Below are 6,691 nucleotides of genomic sequence, written 5' to 3'. Positions count from 1 at the left end.
TTTTGCATGGTAAGGCCACCTTTCACATGTTCATCTTACTTATACACCCATACATATGTCGACTGTTACAATATAGCAACATATACTATCCCCTGTTATAGCACATACTTGTTGGACCACTCCTGACACTGACAGTGGCTGAAAGCAAAATGGTGGGTTCCAAGCCCATAGCATCCCTTGTGGTATATGTGGAGTGTGCCATGTGACCTACAGCAGTACACACATAGAATACTACAAGCATTACTACTGTTCAACAATACATCACTACAAGTTAGCTATTTCCACTATATGCATGAATTACACTGTAATTCTTACAGTACAGATACTACATACACAAACATACTACATGCTACACATGCCGTCTTATTAATCAGAGGTGTTGTTAAGTTGTGTACTTTTCGTTTTCGTTTCTTATTTCCTTTTTTTGTACTGTCCTACAGGTAGATACAGATGGTTTGAATGTGTGACAAGGTGACCTTTTATAGTTACAGATCAGTAACGTGCTATCCCGATGGCCAATTGGTGTTCCTAAGTAGCTAATTACATGCACATCAGCTGCGCTGCTACTGCCTTAGCCAATAGCATGGCTGCAGTGGAGTATAAGTGAGTACTCCACTTGGGCGTTGCCCCTTTGCCTTACTTGTGATGAAGTGAAGACAGCATGGAGGTCTTTTTGGAATCCATTGCAACAGCTGTATGGAGACGAACAGTAATATAATGTGTGTAATGCCTGGAGGAGTTGGTCTAAATGTGAGTACTGCTGTTATATTTCTGAACATTGCTACTTGTGCAGGGTTTGTCTGTACCTAATACTTCCGCATATGTGTCAGTCTGGCCAGGTTGTTTGACCAGCTCAAGGCTGCATAGCTATGCATATAATGTTAGAGGGTTTACAGTGTGCTTACCAGACATATTTAGTTTGGTGTCACTGTGTATCATACTGTGCTTATAATCAGTACTCAGTAAAACTTCCTGGTGTATGGCCCTTTCAGCCCTGTGAAACGGGATTAGTTCATACAAACCCTGTTACACCAGCAGCTGCTCAGTTGTATAACGGCATCTATTTCCCATAGGGCCATGTTAGTGTGTCTGTGTCCAGGTATGTTAAAGTTTCAGCAGATGTTGTACAGCAGTTGCATAATTGGTTATGGTATGACAGTATGTATTGATGTAATTATTTTGGTTGTGGGGTTGATGTTGGTGGGTGTACATAGCACATGCAGGTGTGTAGGAACCCCTTTTATACAACGTCTGTATGTGTGTGGGTGTTCTTTCCCTATGTGAACACCTATCCCTTAGTGGACTAATACTATGGTAAATGCAGGATGATTCATTAAGGCACTATTAACTACTTCCTGTATAGCATGCAGGTACTGTTAGTCCTTGAAACCTTTTGGCAATATATCGGAATGTAATAAAGATTTGCAAAATGAAAGCTGTCTGTGTAATTCTAACATGGATATTTGCAGTCAATGCAGTTATGTTGGTGACTGTGTCCACAGAACATATTTGTAATAGCGTATTGGCATATACTCTTCCTATGTTATGTACATATTGTTTGGAGGGGGTCCGAATGTGCGATTGCTATGGTCCATTTTATACTCAGATGTGACCACTTCGGATGCTGTCTACAGACATGTATGTATGTGTATATATATATATATATATATATATATATATATATATATATATATATGTGTGTGCGTATATGTATATAGATATATACATTATTGCATACGTTTATCTGTACCTCCATAGATGTGTAGATGTTTCTAACCTATCTATAAATCTACATATATATGTAGACCTGTATATATCGACATGTCTCGATGTATCTCTCTCTCTCTCTCTCTATATATATATATATATATATATATATATATATGTATATATATATATATATATATATATATATATATATATATATATATGAGCATACGCCTATAACTAAGTACATGGTGGGTTGTCCTATTTCAACACATTCCTCCCTTTTGTGTTTTAACCTGTCTGCATACACATCTGGGATAAGTACATCCCAGGTAGCTTAGTGTTAGATTAATTGGAGGATGGAGTACATGGGTGTGGGTTCTACTTCTGGAAGGTGTTATTATTTTACCTCTCAGAGTAGGCACTGGTAGTGAAAGTGTGGATAACGCACCTTTATGCGGTTGTGAGGAGGTTTACACGTGGTCTGTGTGACGTTAAGCAAAGGTCAGAAGTGTGAAGCGCTTCTCGGTTTACCATGTAGCAGCGCCGCTTACCATCGTGCAAACACGTGGAAACCCACTTACAACTGCTTAAGAGTGCTTAATCCACATGCATCCGAAAGCCCGTATTCTGGCCCTCAAAATAACCTAACAGCCCTTGCAGGTCTTTTACCCGGGACACTAAACACCACACTCACTGACCTTACCATTACTGCATCTGAGATATGCACAAATGTTATGGTCTTGAGAATATACATTGTACTACAGACATTCCTCACCACTGACAACATATGTGACAATCAGTTGGTGTACATTTGTCTGATACATGTAATTGTTCATATGTTTGTGAAAGTAGGTTTTGCAATGTGACATGACAGGGTGTATTATGAATAAGTAAGGTTCTTGCTTTGCATCCTTTTTATATTGTCCCCATACTCCATGTATGCCGCTCCAGTTCACTTATTGGACATCTGACCCATGCCCTCCTTGAGGCATAATTGCATTACCCATCATTCCTCCCCCACCCCAATCTTCACATACACAACAACCACCCCTTCTATGGTGACTTAGGTTAATATTAATTGTTATGATACTAGAGCTGCATGTGTTTTGTGTACACTCCAATTCCTTTGGAGTGGTTCTGGGTCATGAAGTGTGTTCATAGATGCTTATAAATATATATATATATATATATATATATATATATATATATATATATATGGCTATTGCTGTAACTGTATAATATATATATATATATATATATATATATATATATATATATATATATATATATATATATGGATCTAGGACTTTTGCACGAAAGTGCAAAAGGCCGAATCCATTATCACCGAGCACACTTTGATGAAAGCGCTTTTCATCGAAAAGCACTTTCGTTAAAGTGCATTAAAAACAAAATAAAATTTATTTATTTATTTATTTATTTATTGCAGTTGGCTTACCAGGATAGTCCATTGGGCCGTAAAGAACCCGTTTTCAATGGAGTCCTGGGGAGAAAAGCTCCAAAAACAAAATATACATTCAACATTTGACAGTGACAATGTAGGTACAGACAGTTATTAATAGTATGAAGGCAGACTAAGAGTAAAACTTATCAATTATGGAATATCAGTAATAACAGTAAATACTTTGAGAAGAGACATACTAGTTAGTAGAACAAATGTAAACATTAATACAGATTAGAGAACAAACAAAGTAAACTAAATAAAAGTAAGATATTGTACTGAACGATATTAGGTAATGTTAGTTATGTAGGGTGGGAGCAAGAGCATTCCCACTGTGATGCTAGATGTAAGCAAAGAGACTTTTTGAAGGTAGAGTGGTTCGAGGTGGTGCGGATGAGTGGAGGTAGGGAGTTCCAGAGACGAGCAAGGCTGAAGGAAAGAAGGTTTTTGCCTGGGGGATGAGTAGGTTTGTGCACTTCTAGTAGATTTTGATTATTTGACCTTAGAACACTGTTAGGTAGGTGCATTTTAAAGGCAGAGGAAAGGGAGGGACAGAGGGAGGGGTTTAGAATAAGCTTATGGGCTAGAGTTAGTTGAGTATAAGTTAGTTGATTGGGAAGTTCTAGCCATTTTAGTTTATGGAGGGATAAACAGTGGTGAGTGGAGGACTTATGGCTGGTGGCGAATTTTGCGATTTTGTTATAGCAGGAGCTAAGCTGTTTTTTAATAAGGGACTGGAGATTAGTTAGTAGTGGGGTGCCATAGAGAAGGGAGGGGATAAGGAAGGAAGTAGAGAGTAATTTTAGTAGCAGCTGTGAGGTAGGCATTCTGTCTATAGAGCATGCCAAGTTTTTGATGAGTTTTTTTGATGTTTATTTGCAGGTGGGAGTTAAATTTAAGTTGGTTGTCTATTAGGACCCCAAGTAGTTTGGTCTCTGACACTATTTCAAGAGGTGAGTTGTTTTGACTAGTAACTAAGAATGTATTCATGTTGGGAGGGGTGACTTTAGAAGGAGTAAATAACATTAGTTTGGTCTTGGTAGCATTGAGAGCTAGATGATTACTTAGCATCCATTGCTCTGTGGAAGAGAAGGCATCTTGAGTGAGTTTTGTAGTGTAGTGATCGAAGAGGCAGAACAGATGATAGTTGAATCATCTGCGTATTGGATGATGCTGGAGAGTGGGATTGATTTGTGGAAGTCGTTAATAAAAATATTGAAGAGAAGAGGACCCAGTATGGAGCCTTGTGGAACTCCTGTAGGGGTACTAAGGAAAGAGGAGGTGGCTTTTTTCCATTTTACAGCTTGATTTCTGTTAGATAGGTAACTAGAGAACCAGTTCAAAGAGGAGGAAGATAGGTAAAGTCTGGAGAGTTTAGTTAAGAGCAGGCTTTGGAGAGGTCAAGAAGTAAGGTGGAAACAATTTGTCCAGAGTCACGGGCTTTGTTTACAATTTCAAGGAAGGAGAGGAGGGCAGTCATAGTGCTATGATTAGGTCTGAAACTGTGCTGTGTGGGAGTTATAAGATGGTTGTCTAGGAGGTGAGGAAGAAGTTGAAGTTGGAGACATTTTTCTAGGATTTTTGAAATGGGGGACAGGATGGCTATGGGACGGAAATTAGTAATGTTATTATTGTTACCACCTTTGTGTAGAGGTATAATAAAGGCTTGTTTCCAGATTTGGGGAACTGTACATTCTTGTAGCGAGCGGTTTATTAAGATGCTAATGGGGTAGGCAAGAGTATCAGCAGCTATACTGAGAAAGTAAGAAGGGATATTATCAGGAGCATTGGTACATGGTTTCAGTTTCTGAAGGAGTTCTTTATAGTAGATATAGGTATGGGATTTAATGAGAAGAGGTTGCAGTCAGGAGGGGAGTTATGGGGTGGTGGAGATGAGGATAGAGTTTGTGTGGAAGAGGGGTAGGAGTTAGTGGGTGTGGAGTAGGGTGAAGAAGTAGAGAGAGGGGGTGGGTGGGGGTATTGGATAGCAGGGAGGTGTTGGAGAATGAGGAGGTCAATTTGGAGATAGAGTCAATAAAGAAAGAGTTAAATTGGGTGGCTAAATCAAGTTCAGGAGCATTTGGGTCAGGGTAGGAGTATCTGGTTTACTAGGGTGGAGGAGAGTAGAGATCCCTTTCCAGAATTTTTGAGGGTTGTTTTTATTATGGTTTTGGAGTGTATGGAAGTAGTTTTGACGATCAAAAGTAATGAGTTTTTTTACTTTATTTCAGAGCATTTTATATTCGTTATGGAGTGGTGCTATCTTATGTTTTTGGTAGCGTGCCCAGACTTTGTCTCTCTGTCTCATGGTAGCAAGAGTACATTTGGAGAGCCATGGAGCTGATTTAGTTTTAATTCTCTTTGTCCGTAAGGGAGCTTGGGAGTCTAGTAATTTTAAGAATGTTGAGTTGAAGTATGAGACTGCATTGTTTAGAGGTAGAGTTTTTAAACAATTCCAATTAATTGCTTGTAATGAGTTTGAAAAGGTTATTGGGTTGAAGTTTTTTTGGTCACGGGTAGTAATATAGTTATGGGTTTGTTGAAGGATAGTGGGAAGCCGGTGGGTAAAGGTGGGTATGTGGTCACCAAGTGGGTCAGGAAGAGTGCCACTATTGGTGAAATAGTGAGGATGGGAGACTAGAATCCAATCTAATATACTCCCATTGGAGGAGGTTATGGCAGGGTGAGTTACTGAAGTGATTAGTTGTGAGAAATTATAGAGGTTGATGTTAATGGGGTTTGTAGGAGACTGGATAAGGGCCCAGTTAATGTTAACATCTCCTAGGATTATGGTTTCATTATTAATGTTACTGGATAGCCAGGAAAGGATAAGTTCGAGTGTGGGGATATTATCGCCTGGGGGGATATAAAGGGAAGCTATGCATATGTGTTTATAATTATTGATTTGTAGTAGGGTAAGGAGAAGTTCGGCGTTGTTGAAGTGTGGAATAGGTTTATTGTAGGGAGTAACTACTAGGGAGGAAGAATATAGAAGGGCTACTCCTCCGCCTTTTTTGTGAGGTCTGTCTTTTCTTATGATGGAGTAGTTTGGAGGAACTATTTCAGAGTCTTTAATGTGCGGTTTTAGCCAGGTTTCAGAAATAGTCAGGATGTCAGGTTTATTGTGTGTGAGCCAAGCGTGAAGGTTTGGGACTTTGTTTACTACACTTTGGGAATTTAAGGAAGTGAATAATAGGGATTTATTTATGGTGGTTGTGGTGGTGGGGCCTGGATTAGGATGGATGTCTCCAGATATGAGGGCACTAATCAGATATAGTATGGAGTAGTTAAGGTGAGTAGTTAGCAGGGAGATGAGATTGGGTTCTTTTGTAAATTGGAGGGCTTTGCTAGTAGTTATGGTGATAGAATAAGTATGGTAGGAAATAAGTTTGTGTTGAATAAGGAGGAGGTTTTCTGAGGGGTATAAATGGGGGGAAATAAGAGAGTATGAATGAGAAAAAGGTGAGCTGTGAGGGTTAGTTATGTGAAAGGGTTGGAAGTGGGTGAGAATTGTGGGCTGGG

This window comes from Protopterus annectens, chromosome 16.part0 (genome assembly GCF_019279795.1).
Source record: "Protopterus annectens isolate FY-2018-M chromosome 16.part0, PAN1.0, whole genome shotgun sequence".
NCBI classification, from domain to species: domain Eukaryota; kingdom Metazoa; phylum Chordata; order Ceratodontiformes; family Protopteridae; genus Protopterus; species Protopterus annectens.
This window is presented reverse-complemented; position numbering follows the sequence as displayed.